General features: G+C 35.1%; 1 protein-coding gene across 4 annotated transcripts in view; it reads right to left on the reverse strand.

Moving 5' to 3' along the window:
• Window positions 1-19,393, reverse strand: part of PSMD14 (proteasome 26S subunit, non-ATPase 14) — a 99,686-nt gene that overhangs the window by 46,011 nt on the left and 34,282 nt on the right. Inside the window, exon 1 of one of the 4 annotated variants that reach the window (XM_061135311.1) lies at window positions 16,604-16,641. The exons of the other annotated variants lie outside the window; for them this stretch is intronic. The gene's annotated coding sequence lies outside the window, so the exon portion shown is untranslated. Of the gene's footprint in view, window positions 1-16,603; window positions 16,642-19,393 lie in introns of those variants that run through there. 4 annotated transcript variants of the gene reach the window in all.

Raw genomic sequence — 19,393 nt, forward strand, 5'->3', positions numbered from 1 at the left:
GATTACAACATGATTTCTTATCTTTGGAATAGAATACTGGAGGACAGACCAAGGTGAAAGCATGAAAAATAATGCAGAATTAAAATTACACTGGAGGAAACAAGGATAAAAATAACACTATCACACATTTAATTCAGTGATGTAGAATATAAACTGTAGAAAATGTCTTAGAATGCAGAATAAAAAGTTAGAGATGAAAACTATTAGAAACATAATGATACTTAAAGAGAAAGTAAGGAGATGTAAGCTATGAAATACAGTTGATCCTAAGAAGAAAATAAGAAATGGAAAGCAACAATTAAGACAAAGCAAAAGAAAATTTCTTGAATTAAAAAAAAAACTCAACTTTTGTACTACTAAATGTCAATGACAATAACCAATGAAGAAAAGTGCTTGTAAAAGTTTAGGTAAATCTTAACTGCATAGATAAAGCATAATTTCTAAAACCATAGAAATAGGAAAACTCAATAACCTGAAGAAAAAAATCAACTCAGGTTGACTTTGGATTTCTTTGCAACATTAAATGGCACAGTTTCAGACTTTTAAGAGAGAAACTCTGTGAAGTCAAATACATTATACTTGGTCAAAAAAAAAAAAGTCTGAAAGCCTACAAATATATTACTAAATATACAAGGACTCAGAAAATATGATTCCAGCAATCTTCCTTCAAAGAACTTCTTGAAAATGATCCAGTTGAGACCCCACAAATCAAAATTAGAAAGTCAAAAATGGAGAAGCCATTATATAGAACAATCTGTTAAGACTACTGAAAGACAGTTAAAAACAGAGACAGATCTAAAAAATACAAATAACCAGGGTTCAAAACTACAGATATTACCCAATAACTTTATAGAGCAATGGGGAGAAATAAAGTATACAAAAGTCCATCTGACATATAGAAGGGGAAAAAAAGAGATGTGTTTAATAAGTGTTGACTTAGACTAGTATATAAATATGGATTTAAGAGTCTTTTGAACAACTGTAAAATACCATGATAATCATTAAAACTGAATATAGACCTTACCAAATCACTGGAGAAGAAAAAGCTAAGACAAAACTGACAATAAAAATCAGAGTACCAAGAAGGGAACGAAACAAAAACAGCAAACAACATAAGTTAAGACCAAATATACTGGTAATGAAAAAATATAAATGAAGTAAAAGTCTCTTGTAAAAGTCTCTCATATGTGGTTTATGGAAATTCATGTATATGTTTCTTTTTATAAAACAAGCCACAATGGCCACTGTGTTTTACCCACCTTGCCTTTCTTCAGGGATGTATTACATCAATAGATTTCCTAGTAGTAAATCATTTTACATTTCCAGGATAAATTGTTCAAGTTTTATTATTATGTTAACATTTAAAAATATGTTTATATTATTTTATATATTAGTATATTATTTTTACATAAGTGAGACTGACCAGGCATTTTATTTTTTCTGTTAAATTTGTCAGGTTTTGATACCACTATACTCAATTTATTAAATGTCTGGAAAGTTTACAACTTCCCATTTTCTATGTTCTAATAAAATGTACATATACTAAATTATATATGTTTTAAAATTTAAATTTGAACAAGCTTATTAATAAAATATTTAGCTCTGAAGCTGATTTTAGAGCTTCTTTTTATGACAGTCCCAGTGGTATTAATAAATTCAGGTTACCTGTCTTGAAACTAGATGGACTATTATATTGTTCCACAAAGTTTCATTTCATTTAGTTCCAAGTTATTCCCACAGAATCAGTCTATTTTATCTCGTTTTTTTTAACTACTTAATATGGAAAACATCTCACATTAAATTTCTTTCTCCATATCACATTACTACTACCCAGAGAACTGACTGATATTTAAAAACAAATCAAATCATAACCAAAACCATGATAAAAATACTGGTTAAGGGAACACTTCCTAATTCATTTTGTGAGGTCAACACTACCCCAATACCAAAACCAGACAAAACCACTACAAGATAAGAAAACTACAGACAGACCAGCATCTCTTACAAACATCAGTGAAAAAATCCTTAACAAAATACTAATAGAACACAGGAGCATATTCAAAAGACTATCTATATATACGACTGAGTGGGATTAAAACTGGCAATGCAAGGATGGTTCAACAAACAGAAACTGACCAATGTAATATACCACATTAAGCAAATGAAGGGGGGGATAAATGATCATTTCTATGCAGAAAAAGCAACTGACAAAATTCAACACTCTTTCATGATAAAAACACTTGACAAACTAGGTACAGAAGAACTCTACCTCAACACAATAAAAGTCATAGATTAAAAATCCACAGTGAACATAATGTCCCATGTTGGTGAAAAACTGAAAACTTTTCCTCTAAGATGAGGAACAAGGCAAAGATGCCTGCTTTCACCACTTGCTTCCCTGGTGGTTCCATCAGTAAAGAGTTGACCTGCAATGAAGGAGACGTGGGTTTGATCCCCGTGTCGGGAAGATCCCCTGGAGAATGAAATGGAAGCCCACTCCAGTATGCTTGCCTGGGAAATCCCATGGACAGAGGAACCTGATGGACTACATACAGTTCATGGGGTTGTAAGAGTCGGACATGACTTAGCAACTAAACCACCACTGCTACTCAACATAGTACAAGAAGTTCTAGTGAGAGCAACGAGGCAAGGAAAAAAAGTAAAGGGCATGCAAACAAGAAAGGAAAAACTAAAATTATCTATTTGAGATAATATAATCTTATACATAGAAAATCCTGAAAGCATGTTAGTTACTCAGTCATTTCTGACTCTTTGCCACCCCTTGGAGCCAGCAGGCTCCTCTGTCCACGGAATTCTTCAGGCAAGAATACTTGAGTTGAGTTGACATTCCCTGAAAACTCCACCAAAAGAACCCTGAAGTCTCCATGAAAAGGATATTAGATCTAATAAGTACATTCAGTAAAGTATCAGGACACAAAGTCAACACTCAAAAACAATGCATCTCATTAACAAATAATGAACAATCTGAAAAAGAAATTACAAAAATAATTTCATTTACAATGTCATAAAAAAGAATGAGATACTTAGGAATTAAGTTAACCAAGGAAATGAAAGACTTGTACAATGGAAACCACATATACTGCTGCAAGAAATTAGAGAAGATATAAATAAATAGAAACACATCCCATGTTCATGAACTGGAAAATTTAATATTGTTAAAATGTCAAGACTACTCAAAGTGATCTACAGATTCAAAGCAATCTCTGTCAAAATTTCAATGAAAACTTTTGCAGAAACGGAATACCTATCCTAAAGTCATATGAAATCTCAAGGAACCCTGAAGAGCCAAAGAATCTTCAAAAGAAAACAAAATTAAAAGACTCACAGTTCCTGGTTTCAAAATTACTACAAAGACAGTAATAAAAAAAAACATGGTACTACACATAGGGACAGACATAAAAACCAGTGGAACTGAACAGAAAGCTCAAAAATAAACCCTGGTGTATACAGTCAAATGATTTTTAACAAGAATGACAAGGGTGCCAAAACAATAACTGTAAATCATATATCCAAAATACAAAGACAACTCCTAAAACAACAAAAAACCTGATTAAAAATAGGCAAAGAACTTGAACAGATATTTCTCCAAAGAAGATATATATGAAATACCACCTATTAGTATGGCTACTAACAAAACACACACACACAAAAACAGAAAACAAGTGCTGGTGAGGATGTGAATAAACAGAAAACCTTGCGACGCTTGGTGGGAATACAAAATAGGACAGCTGTTGTGAAAAATAGCATGGTAGTTTCTCAAAAATTAAAAACAGAATACTGTAAGATCTAGTAATTCTATATCTGGGTATATAACATGCCAAAAATGAAGGCAGGTTCTCAAAAAGATGTCTGTACACCAGTGTTCACAGCAACATTATTCACAAGAGCTAAAGAGTAGAAGCAAGCCAAATGTCCACCAATGAATGAATGGATAAGCAAAATGTGGTATATACACACATGGTGGAATATTATTCAGTCTTTAAAAAGAAATTCTGCAATATGCTACAGTATGGGTGAACTTTGAAGACGTTATTTTAAGTGAAATAAGCCAATCAAAAATGACAAGTACTATGTGATTCCACTTACATCATGAAGTACTTACAGCAGACAAAATCATAAGGACAGACAATATAATGATGGTTGTTAGGGGCTACAGGAAGAGGAGTATGAATGTTTATTGATGGATATTTTAGTTTAAACACAGTTAATTAACTAGAGCTAGGCAAGGAAACACATTCTGGGTACAAACTCAACTAAACAAATAAAACAATATAAAACTGACAATATAACCTAAAATTGCTGAATACAGGCATACATTGGAAGCACTGTGAGTTCAATTTCAGACCATTCTAATAAAGTAAATATTGCAATAATTCAAGCCATATAAATATTTTGGTTTCCAAGTACATATAAAAGTTATGTTTATACTATACTGTAATCTGTTAAGTGTGCAATAGCACTGTGATTAAAAAAATGTACATACTTTAAAAACACTTTATTGCTAAAAAAATGTTAACCGTCATCTCAGGTTTCAGTGAGTCATAATCTTTTTGCTGGTGGAGGGTCTGAAATATTGAGAACTACCGAATCATGACACAGAGACACGAAGGAAATAAATGCTGTTAGAAAAACGGCACAACAGACATTCTCAATGCGGGGTTACCACAAATGCTCAATTTGTGGGGACAAAAAAAAAACACAAACAATTATCTGCAACGGACAATAAAGTGAAACTAGCTAAAATGAGGTATGCCTCCACTAAAAAAGAAAAAACCTTGAAAAAATAGTTGCCTCATTTATGACAAGTCAATACCCAAGTTAACAAAATACTAAAATCTTACTGGAAACATGGGCAAAGAATATAAAGCAACTAATTACATAAGAAATAATGAAATAAATATGAAAAATGTTCAACCTTACTAGTTGACCTCCTTTAATTAAGAAATGCCAATTAACACATTAAGACATTGTTGTTGCTGTTGTTCCTATCAAACAAGCTTTACAATGCCCAATTTTGGAGCGGGTGTGATAAAAGATACACTCTCAGCACTATTGGTGGGAAAGTGAATTAGTACAATCTATCAAAAAAGCAACTGAGCAATGCACATCAAGAGCCTTAAAACTGCACAAACTTTTTAACCTGCGTTTACACTACTAGAAATCATTTAAGTAAATAGAGATGTTGGCATGAACCAGAACATTCATGATAAATCTTTTAATAATGCAGATAAACCTAAGAACAAAATAACAACCAATAATTTAAAAATACTGTTTAAAACTCCTTTCTCTGAGATCTCAGATGACTCTAGCCATCTTAATTAGCAATATTACCTTAAGTTAAAACTACCCTAGCCTGCTGCTATATTGAATACTTTTAACTTGTAACACTGAAGGAACCTTCCCCTAATTTAAAAAGAAAGCTAATAAAAAGGAGTATGGCTGTTCAGTACATTAACTGGAGGCAGAGTTCTCTCCCGTCCTGGAGGCTAATGATAACAGAGGTAAATTAGGAGCAATCACACAAGCTTCTACGTTTACCAGCAAAGTATTTTAAGGGCACTGAAGGAAGAGGTCTTTTTTTGACTGGCTTTTGACTATATGTAAGGGATTCCACTACAGAGCTCACTCTCAGAATCTGAGCTAGTGACTTAATATCATGATATATAGGAAGTATCCAAAAGAACTTAATAAAGCTTGGAAAAGACAAGGTACAAAACAGCCATCTTCAAATATATAAAGAGTTGTCAAAGTTCAGACTAACAGCTCTTAAAGTGCAGTCCCTAAATCAGATACATCAGCATCACTTGGCAATTTGTTATAAGTGCACATTCCTACTGAATCAGAAATTCTGGGAGCAGAGTCCAGAAATCTTGGTTTTTAGAAAGCCCTCCAGGTGATTCTGATGCCTGCTAAAACTTGAGAACCACTGAACTATGGGTAAATGGAATAAAGCTTATGGGGAGACTGAATATGGGCTCTATATAAGAAAAAGCTTCTACTGGTTCAAACTATCTAAAGAGTTCCAGTTAATGAATTCCCTGTAATTGCAGTTATTCAAACATAATTTGTTCAAGTGGGAAAAATGTTACAGAAGGGGTTCAAACATTTGATGACTAATTAAATATTTTGGGGGTTTGTTTTTAACTTAGTATACTACGAATTATCATATTGTTTTCCAAGGGAGCCATCTCAAATTCAACATCTTCAAAAATCAAACTTCCCATGTTTCTCTACAAACTAACCTTCCCAACTTATTTTAATGTTAAGTCTCAAACTAGAAACCTAGGCAAAATTTTCACTGACTCTCCTTCGGTCCTTATAGTCAATATAGCACCAAGTTTTATCAATTCTTTTGTTATTCTGCAGTATGACAGAGATATATTTTAAAATATTCATTTTTGTGAAAAGTTTCAAGGAAACACCATCCATAATAGTTCACTTCTAGTTAAGTAAGTCTAAGACATCATGAATATCCACTCTACCTCTCAAATTCATGTCTAAGAAAAATCCTGGATTGGAAAAAAATCTGTTTATCTTTGTTTAACCTGAAGTTTTCCAATTCATTCCATGGTCCACATGGTCCTCTCAGAGAAAATCTGGACTTTCCTTTTCAGGCTGTGAAACAATTTATCATTTTTTCAAATGTGAGGCAGAGATCAAGCTCAGGTTCCAAATAATATTTAAGTATTTACCATGGGTCTAGCACTGAAGCTTCAAGAAGCTTATAGTATAGTTGGAAAGACAGATTAAACACACACTGGCACAGATTATCAGAAATAAAATGCAATTTTTGACTTCTAGCAATGTGCTCTTTCCACTATAGCATAGCATCCCGTTTTCAGATGGCCAAATCTACTTTTATTCTGGAGGCTTAGTTCTTTTTCTTTGTTTACAATTTTAGAATCCTCTGCCACCTGGAGCCATTTCCTATTAAAGAAAACAGAAATAAGTCTTGAGAATAAATAGATGTTCTTTCTACCTGAAAGTTAGTATGCCCACCAAGAACAGGGAACAACTCTGGGCTTCCCTTATTTACTGAATCTAAACGGGCACAGGGGGCTTAGCAGAGCAAAAGGCACTACTGAATTTACTTATAACACAGTATGTACACTACCATGAAAACAAAAATATGCCTTTTTATTAAAACATACTGTAAGAAACTAGTCACACATAACATTTAGGGCTGTTTTTTTAATCACAGCATACAAAGGGCTTCCCTGGTGGCTCAGATGGTAATGAATCTGCCTGCAATGCAAGAGACCCAGGTTCGAGCCCTGGATCAAGAAGATCCCCTGCAGAAGGAAATGGCAACCCACTCCAGTATTCTTGCTGGAAAACTCCATGGACAGAGGAGCCTGGCAGGCTACGCTACAGTCCATGGGGTTGCAAAGAATCAGACGCAACTGAGCAACTAACCCTTACACAAATGGTAGAAAAATAATAATATATATATAAAAATTGGAAAATTATGTATATAAGTTGGAAAAAAACTGGAGAATGATTTAGTTACACACTGCTATAAAAAGACATGGAACTAAAATGCACATACCCCTCATACAAATAGGGCTTCCCTTGTAGCTCAGCTGGTAAAGAATCCACCTGCAATGCAGGAGACCTGGGTTCAATCCCTGGGTTGGGAAGATCCTCCAGAGAAGGGAAAGGCTACCCATTGCAGTATTCTGGCCTGGAGAATTCTATGGACTGTATAGCCCATGGGGTCGCAAAGAGTCAGACATGACTGAGGGACTTTCACTTTCACTCATACAAATAAGAAATTGAAATAATTACTTTTGCTATATAAATCCATAATACTCAAATCCTACAGGCATAACATTAAAATCACTTTAAGTAAACCTGACTCTTTTTTTTGCCACTTCATTTTTTTAATGGAAGGATAATTGCTTTACAGAATTTTGTGGTTTTCTGTCATACATCAGCAAGAATCAGCCATAGGTACACCCATATCCCCTCCCTCCTGGACCTCCCTCCCATCTTCCTCCTCATCCCACCTGACTTTTTAAAGTTAAGTTTGTTTAGAATGAGGTAGGGTGAATTCATACGTTTAAACTTACTAAGAGTATAAGTTAGCTATCTAACAGAACTGCAAGGTAAAACAGGTAATCCACAGGCACAAGTAGTGTGACTGACCTTTTATACACACATACATGAAGATCTACCTGACCAGTGATGTAATACCTATCAGGAACTCCAAAAGGGCATCAAACTCTGTACAATTGAGTTTTAATCTGTTATACTTTGATCTGTTACATTTAGTAAAACAAACTGTCATCCAGGTTCACAAATTTTAAATGTGGTTAAATTAAAAAAGATATGAGTTGTTTTTGTGGGGCTTCCCCACCTGCCCCATTAGAAGGTTAAAATCTGATCCAGCGTAAAAAGCCCTGACTTTTACTTGGGCAGCCCTTGTTGACTAAGTCCTTAAAAAAAAAAAAAAAAGGCATTTACCATTATAAGAGGATAAAAACTAACACCTCAAAGTGTTACCTACTCAGGCCTTTTAACAAATTTGTTAACACTATTAGTTATATTACTCCACCTTTCTCTTAGTGTGAACTGGTATCAATTATTTAGCCAATTCTATAATGTTATTAAAATACCTGCTGATTAAACATGAACCGAAGTGTCACTTAAAAAGAAATGTAAAATAAGTAATATCACTGAACTGCAACAGTCCAAAAAAAGCTAAAAATATAAGTTACCTTGGGCAATGACATAAAACATTTCTAGACTTATTTAAAAGTTGTTTCTAGGATTAAAATATTACATGGATTTATTTATTTTTATAATGGCTATTTTAAAGTGTATATTTGGTCCTGCATAATAGAATTATCTTTTAGGTCTGTTAAAATGTTTTTCAACAACAAAAAAAGAACATTTTATTAACAAATGAAGGTGACTATTCTAAAAAATAAAATAAAACCTAAGCATATATTAAATAGCTGACAGGAAATAATTCTTAATTTCTGGCATTGCAATACAGTCCTTCACAAATTCCGTCAAAAATTTTAAAATTTGATGAAACCACCACCTTCAGTTTCCTCAGTTAAAAACCCCTAGGCAGGGGGTACCTGAGCAGAAAAGAAGCAAATTCAAACATATACAAACAACTACCACTGTACTGTTTATCTCTTACCGAGCAAGGTAAGAAACAACCTTTTAATACTTTAATTTTGTGAGTATTAAACAACTAGTGTGAAAAACAAGCTGCATGTAAACTACTTCTACTGCCTGAGCTTCAATGACTAGCTGAGGCAACCTGTTATAGGAGGTGTTAATTGGCAATAGGAGTACAAGTCAGAAGCATGTTCCCTATCGTCCTAACCCAGCAAGGCTAGGTCATTAAAGTGGAAATGAATTCTTTCATGTCGACTTAACCCTTTCAATGCATGCTTTCAGCTGTTTTCTCTCAATTAATTTTAAAAACTTGTTACTTTTTAGAGTTAAAAAAAAATGTTCCAAAAAAAGGTCCTTTGGCTGACAGTTCCAATGTCTATGTTATTCAGAAGAGAAGAACAGAGCAAGTTAATTGCACTGTAATATTGCAACTCTCCTCTCTGAAAAACATATAAACTAAACATATTTGCTTACTTTAACACTGAAAAAAGATACAGGATATAGTGTTTAAAATTAGCTCAGAACCATTTAGTCACATAGGGCTTTGATTTACCATTCTGTTTAAGATACATGGGCTATCTCATAATGGTAACTTAAATATCTTAACCTTGGGACATAGTAATAATTTTTTAATTTCCACAATGTTCATACAAGAATCTCCATTATGAAATGTTTTGAAACATATATAAGTTAAACACCTTTCTAATTAAGTTTCATTATTCTGATAAGGTGCAGAGTCAAAGCATATCCTAATGACTGGTTGCCAAAAAGCCAAAATTCCTTTTATGGCATGATCTCAGAGGTTTCCAGATGGCACATTAATTCTTAAAAAAAAAAAAAAAAGACAAAAAGAAGGAAAGAAGAAGAATAATAGGAATGTTAAAATAATGATGCATTGCTTTTGAAATGCCATGTGTATAAATACTAATATTTCCATATAATAAGCATTATAGCCATTTAAAACTCAATTACATAAATAATATTCTAAATATTATGATTAAAAAATTAACACACATATGCTACATCTTTCACCACTGAATAATCTTGGAGGTATTTTCCTTAATAAAAATATTATCAGAGTAAGAACTAAACACTAGTAAATCTATAATGCCTATGACTTGTGACAAATCAATAAAAAACTACCAGCATGACAATAGACATAATTTCATCTACTGTTGTACAGCAGAGCTCTCAAGTAACTCTAACCAACAATACACTTAACTAAAAACTTGATCAGCAAGGGTTGAGATAATAGTAGGCAATTTAATGGTTTGAAGATGTCAAAAAATGAGAATTATACCTGCTATATTCCTATACCCTAATATTTATTCTCTTCCTCCCTTTTATCATTCATCTCCTTCTTTCAAGTCTTTTGATCATTGACAAACTCAGTTCCTGCCTCTCTGGAAACTGACATTTTCCCTTAGGTCTACTGAGCTCCTCCAATATAGCAAACCTAAGGAACTATCCTGGAGTCAACATTTTGAGAATATAAAAATTTCAGTGGGAACAGGCAGTGGGGTGAGGCAAGGTAGCAGTCGGGGAAAAGGGGAGATAACACCATTACTTGTCTATAAAGATACCTGATCAAAGTAACACAGGGACCGGTGGCCTAGTGAATAATGCCCAACTGTGACATTTCTTTCTCTTTAAGACCACTCCTGATACTCACCTTGAAACAGTTTTCACCTACTTAAAAATGTGTGTGTGTAAACTATGCCACAAGCACCAACCACTTTCAGTTCAGCTCAGTTCAGTCGCTCAGTCGTGTCAGACTCTTTGCGACCCCAAGAATTGCAGCACGCTAGGCCTCCCTGTCCATCACCAACTCCCAGAGTTTACTGAAACTCATGTCCATCGCGGAGAAGGCAATGGCAACCCACTCCAGTACTCTTGCCTGGAAAATCCCATGGGCAGAGGAGCCTGGTGGGCTGCAGTCCATGGGGTCGCAAAGAGTCGGACACGACTGAAGCGACTTAGCAGCAGCAGCAGCAGCAGCAGCATGTCCATCGAGTACCCAACCACTTTAGCCATTTATGAAATCCATCTTATTAGAACAGGGACCAATTGTGTCCCATTCTGCGTGACTTTCACTCTGCCCCATAGAAATGAGGAAGGAACAAGTACAGTCCTTAACTCCCTCTGTTATAAAGAGGCATAATTCATACAGGACTGCTTAAACTTTTAATTTCCACAATGTCCATATAAGAATCCCTATTATGAAAATGTTTTGAAACATATATGAGTTAAACACCTTTGTAATTAAGTTTCATTATTTTGATAGGGTGCACTGTCAAAGCATATCCTGATGACTGGTTGCCAAAAAGCCAAAATTCCTTTTATGGGATGATCTCAGAAGCTATAACTTCAAATGTTTAGGAGTGGCTAAAACATGCTATCTTTTATAATTGGACATAGGGTCCCAGAATCAAGGAGAATCTCAAAAGTCCTACAACAGAGCATTAAGGTATTAGAACTGTTCCAAAACAGATCCTACAATTGGCTTTGACTTTAAAGCTTTTATAGGCACTGATGGCCCTTTTTCCTTTTATACTGTTCAACTATTTATGTATTTAAATTACAAAACATGTAAAATATAGTCAGTCACAAATAAACTGGTTATTTTGGGAAGCATTCATAATTAAGTAGCTGCTCATCTTCTAAAGTATAGTATGCAAAGTCATCTATGGAATATTATACACACATACAAAGAGTACATGTTTTTTATTTATTTACTCAACCACCACAGACCTGAGAGCCCAATGCCATGTACTGGTTATACAAAGGTAAACAGGCCCCTGCCCCTAAAAGGTTTTCAAACCAGAAGGCACGCAAGAAAAACTATAAAAGCACCACAAAAGCATATATTGTGGATACAGAAGTCAGAGATCGATGCAAGTTCAATCCCCGGGTCAAGAAGATTCCCTGGAGAAGGGCATGTCAACCCATTCCAGTAGAATGGAGAATCCCTGGAGAATCTTGCCTGGAGAATCCCATGAACAGAAGAGCTTGGTGGGCTATGGTCCACAGGGTCACAAAGAGTGGGACTCAACTGAAGTGACTTAGCGCACAAGCACGGATGCCCTGAATAGGTTTACAAACCAGAAGGCAAGCAAGAAAAACTACAAAAGCACCACACAAGCATATACAGTGGACACAGAAGTCAGAGTTATGTATTTGATACACTCTTCCCTTATGCTAAGAACTGAAAAATATGTAGAACTTATCCAAGCAAAACAAAAAGGAGAGGAGTGGCAAGGAAAGGCATTCCAAGGAAAGAAAATAACACATAAAGGCAGAGAGACATAAAAAAGCCATTACCCTGCACATTACCATTCAAAACTTTTTAAAAAATATAAAATGGGCTGAAGATCAAACCAGTCAATCCTAAAAGAAATCAACCCTGAATATTCATTGAAAAAGACTGATGCTGAAGCTGAAGCTCCAATACTTTGGCCACCTGATATGAAGAGCCAACTCACTGGAAAATACACTGATGCAAGGTAAGATTTGAGGACAAGAGGAGAAGGGCAAGACAGAGGATGAAATGGTTGATGGTATCAATGACTCAATGGACATGAGTCTGAGCAAACTCCAGTTTCCCAGACAGGGAAGCCTGGCATGCTGCAGTCCACAGGGTGTCAGAGTCAGACACAACTCAGCAACTGAACAACAAATGGATTCTTAAGCAGCCAAACATGAGTTAATACTGCTTCTATTTCAATGGGTATTTTTACTGAGGATGTGACTTTTTTCAAAGACCATTTTTAAAAGAAGTGCTTTTTCTTATCCACACTTTTGCCTTTTATGAAAAATGTTCAGCACTTCAGAATACAAATCAGTTTGGAGTTCTCTGACACGCTTAAAAGAAATACACAGTTGTAAGACAACAGAGAAGATGACATGCTTTCCATACAAAATGCTGTCATACAGTAAGTAATATGTAGTATCTCTTTAGTTTATGGAATTTGCACCTATATTCTATCTGACTCAATCTTGAGGCCAAGGGCTATTTCTGTTTAACATATAAAGATCTCAAAATAAAATCTTTTTTCAGTAAGTATTTATAAAAAGCTGATTGTGTGATATCCAAGCAATGGGTACCCCTGGAAGAGAAGACACAGTTCAAGACTGGGATTAGCTGGATCACTGATCAGAGGAGCCGAGGGTTAAATGGATGCTACTGTGATCAGCTGTGAGAGCCACTAAGCAGCCGTAAGCGCCAGGCTCTAGAGGCGTTAACACAGAATAGTAATAACCTTGCCTGTTTGGGGGTATCCTGCTTTATATTTTTTCAAATATGTTATTTATCTCATCTGATGAAAGAAGAGAAAGACCAAGGAACGATATATAAGAAAAAGCACCATACATACAGAGGAGAGGGAATTCAAAAAACACGTTGGTGTGAATAGGAGAGGAAAAAAAAAAGGACTTGGGAAAACTCTGTGTGCTACGAACTATGACAGGCACTACGTATATGATGAACCAATTCCATGCTGTGCTAGTCTTTAAAATGGAGGTAGGAGACAAGACAATTATACAAGTAAATAAACCTCAGGCCATCTCCCAAATTTCCAGAATCTGACTGCCTCTTACCACCCACATAATAGCACTCTGGTGATAACTATAAACATTACATGGACATAAAATCCATACATATCTCCCCTTTAACTAATTTTGGTTTTTTATTCTTATTAGAAATTATCTGAGATCTTCTTTCCTTCCTATTACCTTGTTTAATCAAGACCTGATATTACTATACAAAGTGGAAATTCAAACCAATGCAGCTATAGTAACACTATATGTAGTCTATCTACATGGCGGGTTACACCCTGCCCGAAGAGCAACAATATAAGACTACCAAAAGCCATTACAGCAATCAGTTATTCACTGAAAATTAAGCATCCTAACATTTTACTCTGAGTGGGACTAGTGTTCTTCTCTTATAAACCACTGAAGTTTATCCTCAAATAGGGCAGAAAAATAAACTATTAGTTAAATCTGAATTTAGATAAATGAATACTTTTTAATATGTACATCCCATGCAGTATTTGGGATATACTTAAATTTTTAAAATATTTATTGTTTACCTGAAGTTCAAACTAAACTGGGCATCCAGTATTTTCCTTTGTGAACTACAACAACCCTATTTCCAAGTAACAAGTAGTTTCTGTTCTAAGACCATATTCTAACTCTCTCCCCCATTTCATGTGTTCTGTGTAGCTTAAGCCAGAGACAACTTTATATTATTACACACACCAATAGCTTTCTCAAAGTGAACTGTTACCTCTTTGTCTTCAATTAAGTAATAAAGTGCTCTTGCCAAATGGTCACTCAGTTTCCTCTTATAGAAAAAAAAAAAAGCACACATGAAATTTATATCTCAATAATACACAAATCATATTTTTATTCTTATTGGAAATCAGCATCTACTTTGAAATATCTTCTCTCGCTAAATGTTAAAGTAATCATTCATTAAATGACAAATACGCTTTTCACTTTAGGTAAGAAAATATAGTTCTGAGCACACTGTACACATGGCCCTGTCGGTCTGCCTCAGTCATCTGAGGCAGGGAACGGACTCAGCTGCTGACTGTAGACTCACCAGGCATACCCAGAGCCACACTCCTTGGTGACACTAGACTGTCTCTGCTACACACTCTTCTCACCGTGTTATGAAGTCCCCATTAAGTAAAACACTGTATAAGGGTTTGGGATTCACTAGTTCGTAACTTTGTGCAGCAATGGGTCAGTACTCTGCATACTACTATTGCTAGTTGATAGACTATCTAATAGAAGAGGCTACTATCATAACTGAGAGAAGTCCACACTAGAGAAACAGTATCCTGCACACACACAAAAAGATGCTCAATAAATAACACCTCAATCTCTTTATAAATAAATGCAGTTTCGGTTTTTATTTTTTTGATCACTATCTCACCCACAAACATGCCAAGAAAGGCGTTCTGATGCCTCTGTGAGCCAAGCAGACATGAAAATGCCAAAGGCAATCCTATGCTTGTGTGGTCTCCATTAAGAACTGTAGATCCCTTCTCTCAGAAGCAGTATATCCACAAGGCTGGAAAAATGAGAGGCTAGAGAAAAGGAAGCTAACAACTCAATGGACATGAATTTGAGCAAACTCTGAGAGATAGTGAAAGACAGGGAAGCCTGGCTTGTTGCAGGTCATGGGGTCAAAAGAGCTGGACAAGACCTAGCAACTGTGAACAACAACAAAACATACTTAGAAACTAAGAAAGTGAGATAGGAAGCCAATTAGGCAGCAGACTGGACACAAGGCTTATTATTATTTAGGGAATTAAATCCGCCTTAGGCCTAAGAGTAGAAAGTTGCCTCCCTGGGCAAAAGAGAGGCCAATGAGGCAGTTAGGTGAGCAGCTGAGAGGGAATGAGCAAAGTGACAACCATCCACAGAGCAAACAACTAATGTTTTTTTCTAACCACTGTTAGTTTCTTTTAAAACTTATTGAGGAGACACAAAAGACTGTAGTATACTCACTAAACAGCTTATGAAATAAAACATCACTGAAAGTTAGGCTGAAGCTTCTGCATCATCCTCCTGACTGATTGCACCCTCTCCATAACCCCTGTTGTAGCCACTATTCTAATTTCTGGTGATTATCATGCATCTCCTCATACTTTCACTATGTAAGCAAATATAGGTAATATATAATATTACAGTATTTGCATGCTTTAAAATTATATATTAAAACTCAGAACATATTTATTCCTCTACTGGCCTTTTTCCTCTAGTATGTTAATGTGGATTAATCATGCAGATATGTGAAGATCACCTACTTTACAAAAGCCCCTTAAGCAAAGTTATGTATTTTCCTCCTGATGGACAATTAGGTTGTTTTCAATTTTTTTGATATTATAAACTACAGATCAGCAAACTGGGGCCTGTGGGAGAGCCAGCTGACTGTTTTTGAAAATGAAGTTTTGTTGGAATATAGCCAGGCACATTCATTTTGTATTATGTATGGCTGCTTTAACACTACAATGGCAGGATGAAATTGAGTGGTTGCAACAGAAACCATTTGGTCCACAAGTCTAAAATATTTATGACCCAGACCTTTAAGAAAGGAGTACCAAGGGGTTATAAACAATACTGTTGTGAATGTTCTAGCAGCCACATGGGACACTTTCCGTAGGGAATATAATTAGGAAAAGATCTCTCAGTTCGCAGGGTAAGCAAATCTTTACCATTACTAGATTTTACCAAAATGCACAAGACGGCTGTACACTACTACTAGCTTATACATGTTTATAAACCATTTGTGTTCCTTCTTCTAATATTCCTATCTTTTGCCAATTTAAAAATATCATTTTCTTACTGATTTAAAGAAACAAAATACATATATTTATGACTAGTGTTTTGTCCATTATATGTTAGATATATATATCTTTCCCAATCTGTGGCTCACCACTTTGCTTTTTACATTTCTTCATGCCTCAGTTTTATCTGAAAAAAAAAAATTAAGATTATAACAACCACCCAACTTCATATAATTGCTGAAAAGACTGAATGAGTTAATATATTTAAAATACTTAGAACAGTGCCTGGCACATGTAAGTGTTCCACAAATATTAACTACTTAATATTAATATTATCTACTTATTTTATCATATCATAAAGAAAAACAAATTTTAAGTTTCAACGTAAATTTATCACTGTCCCTTTAGTATTCGTGCTATCATATTTAAGAAATTCTGCCCTACATATTTAATTTCATGTGTTCATAAAGCAATAACCTATCTTGCTTATTTAGTAACTCTGAAAGCTAAGAAAGAATAGCACTTTCTGTTAATTTGATTTCGATTATTATTCACTCTCTGCATATTTTCTTAAAATCTAAGTACAATCTAATACTGATCTCTTTAAAGTTCCAATAGAAAGGATAATCCCCTCCAGAATCTCTAGTCCCACACCATTTTTCTTATTAAAAAGTAAATAAAAGAGGCACCTGCTTACATTCAAAAGAGAGTAATAAAGGACTATATTTACATTCCCAACAGAAACAAATAAAAAATAGACAAAACTATATAAAAGAAAAGCTCGTAAGACACTGTTGATCAAGCAACAAAAGACAGTGACCTCTGAGAACTTGGAAAACAAAGGAGGTAAACCCTGCTACGACTCTAGTTTGTTGCTTTGAGTTTCCAAGCTGCAGTGCAGGGGGGAAGGAAACCAGGCAGGCAGTCTACTGAACTCTCTGAACTGAGATGTTAAGAGCTGAGATACTGGGAGACCAAAGCAGCTAGAGTTATCAGCAGAGTACCAGAGAGAAAATAGCCGCAAAGAGAAAAAAAAAACCCTGGGATCTTCTGAGGTTCCTCCTTGAATAATCAACTGAGTACTGATCAGTTCAAGTGTATGAGGAAACTGCATGAGGGTGGGGAAAAACACCAAAAAGAGGAGTACCTACCTCTCACATAGCACTAGTAATAATGCTTATCCCCATCAGCCAAACAGGAAAACATTTGAATGCACAAGGCATTGATTAGACAGAAAGGCCTTGCCTCAACAGTGGAAAAAAACAAGTCTGAGACTAAGCACTGCTCCAGTCTCACCCAACAAGTTATAAAAGCAAAACTAGGAAGAATCAAACAGGTTCCAAATAATTTAACTGCATCCCATAACAAATATCAAGAATATTTCATAAGAATAAAAAACAGCCAACACACAAGGCAAAACTCACAATGTCAGGCCCTAGTTAAAAAAATTACCACGCATGCACAACTAGGAGATAAATCAATTAATTAAAACCAATCTAGAATAAAAAAGATGGTAAAAAAATAATAGACAAGGATATTAAAATCTTATTATACCTATCAAAAAGTTAACTAGAGACATGAAAGATATAAAAATGACTCAAATCAAACTTCTTCTAATGAATGCCACAATTCATCAGTGGCAACAAGATAAAGTATGCAGTGAATCTAGAGACACTTGGGGAGCTTTATCTTTAGGGTGTCCACAGGTGGTCAAAAAGTGGAAAAAAAAGCTGTAAGATGAAAAATATACTGGATAGGATTAATGGAAGATCAGACACTGGACAGGAAAAAAAAAAAAAGAGTGACTTTGAAGACACAGCAACAGGAAATGAAACCAAAGACGTTGGAAATAAAATTAACAGAGCCATCAAAAACAACGGGACTACTACAAAAAGAAAAATATACGTATCACTATGATTCTTGAAAGGGTGGGAAAGGTGGTAGGAGAACAGAAAAAAATATCTTTTAAAAATTTCAAACTTTGTTGAAACTTTGCAAAAATAATAAACCTATAGATACGGGAAGCTCAGTAAAACATTAAGCACAAGAAATATGAAGAAACCTACATCACTACCCATCACAACTAAAAACAAGCGATAAGAAGAAAAATCTTTCAAGTATTGCAGAATAAGGACAGATAAAGAGACAATGAAACAGATTTCAAAGTTCAGAAATAAACTCTAACATTTATGATCAATAAATCTTTGATAAAGAAGCCAAGACAATTCAACAGGAAAAGTCTTTCCAACAGATGGTGTTGAGACAACGAGACATCTACATGCAAAAGCAAGATCCCCACCTCACATCATGTAGAAAGTGGATCACAGAACTAAATGTAAGAGTTAAAATCATAAAACTCTTAAGAAAAAAGGAGTAAATCTTCATGAACTCCGGCTAAACACTGATTTCTCAATACAATATCAAAGCGCAAGTGATAGGACTTGCCTAGCAGTCCAGTGGTTAAGTCTTTGCTTACAGACTTAACAGACTGCTTCCACTGTAAGGGTCATGGGTTAGATCCCTGGTCTGAGAACTAAGAACTCACATGCCACACAGTGCAGCCAAAGGGGGGGAAAAAACAACACAGATCATAAAAGAAGACTGATCATCATCAAGAAAGTGAAAAGACCAGAAACTATAAAACTCTTATAGGAAAACATAGGCAGAACTCTCTCTGACATAAATCACTGCAAAATCCTCTAGGACCCACCTTCCAGAGTAATGGAAATAAAAACAAAAACAAACAAATGGGACCTAATGAAATTTAAAAGCTGTTGCACAATGAAGGAAACCATAAGCAAGGTGAAAAGGAAGCCATAAGAATGGGAGAAAATAATAGCAAATGAAATAACTGACAAAGAATTAATCTCCAAAATATACAAGCAGCTCACGCAGCTCAATACCAGAAAAATAAACGACCCAATCAAAAAGTGGGCCAA

This window comes from Dama dama, chromosome 33, assembly GCF_033118175.1.
Source record: "Dama dama isolate Ldn47 chromosome 33, ASM3311817v1, whole genome shotgun sequence".
Taxonomy (NCBI): domain Eukaryota; kingdom Metazoa; phylum Chordata; class Mammalia; order Artiodactyla; family Cervidae; genus Dama; species Dama dama.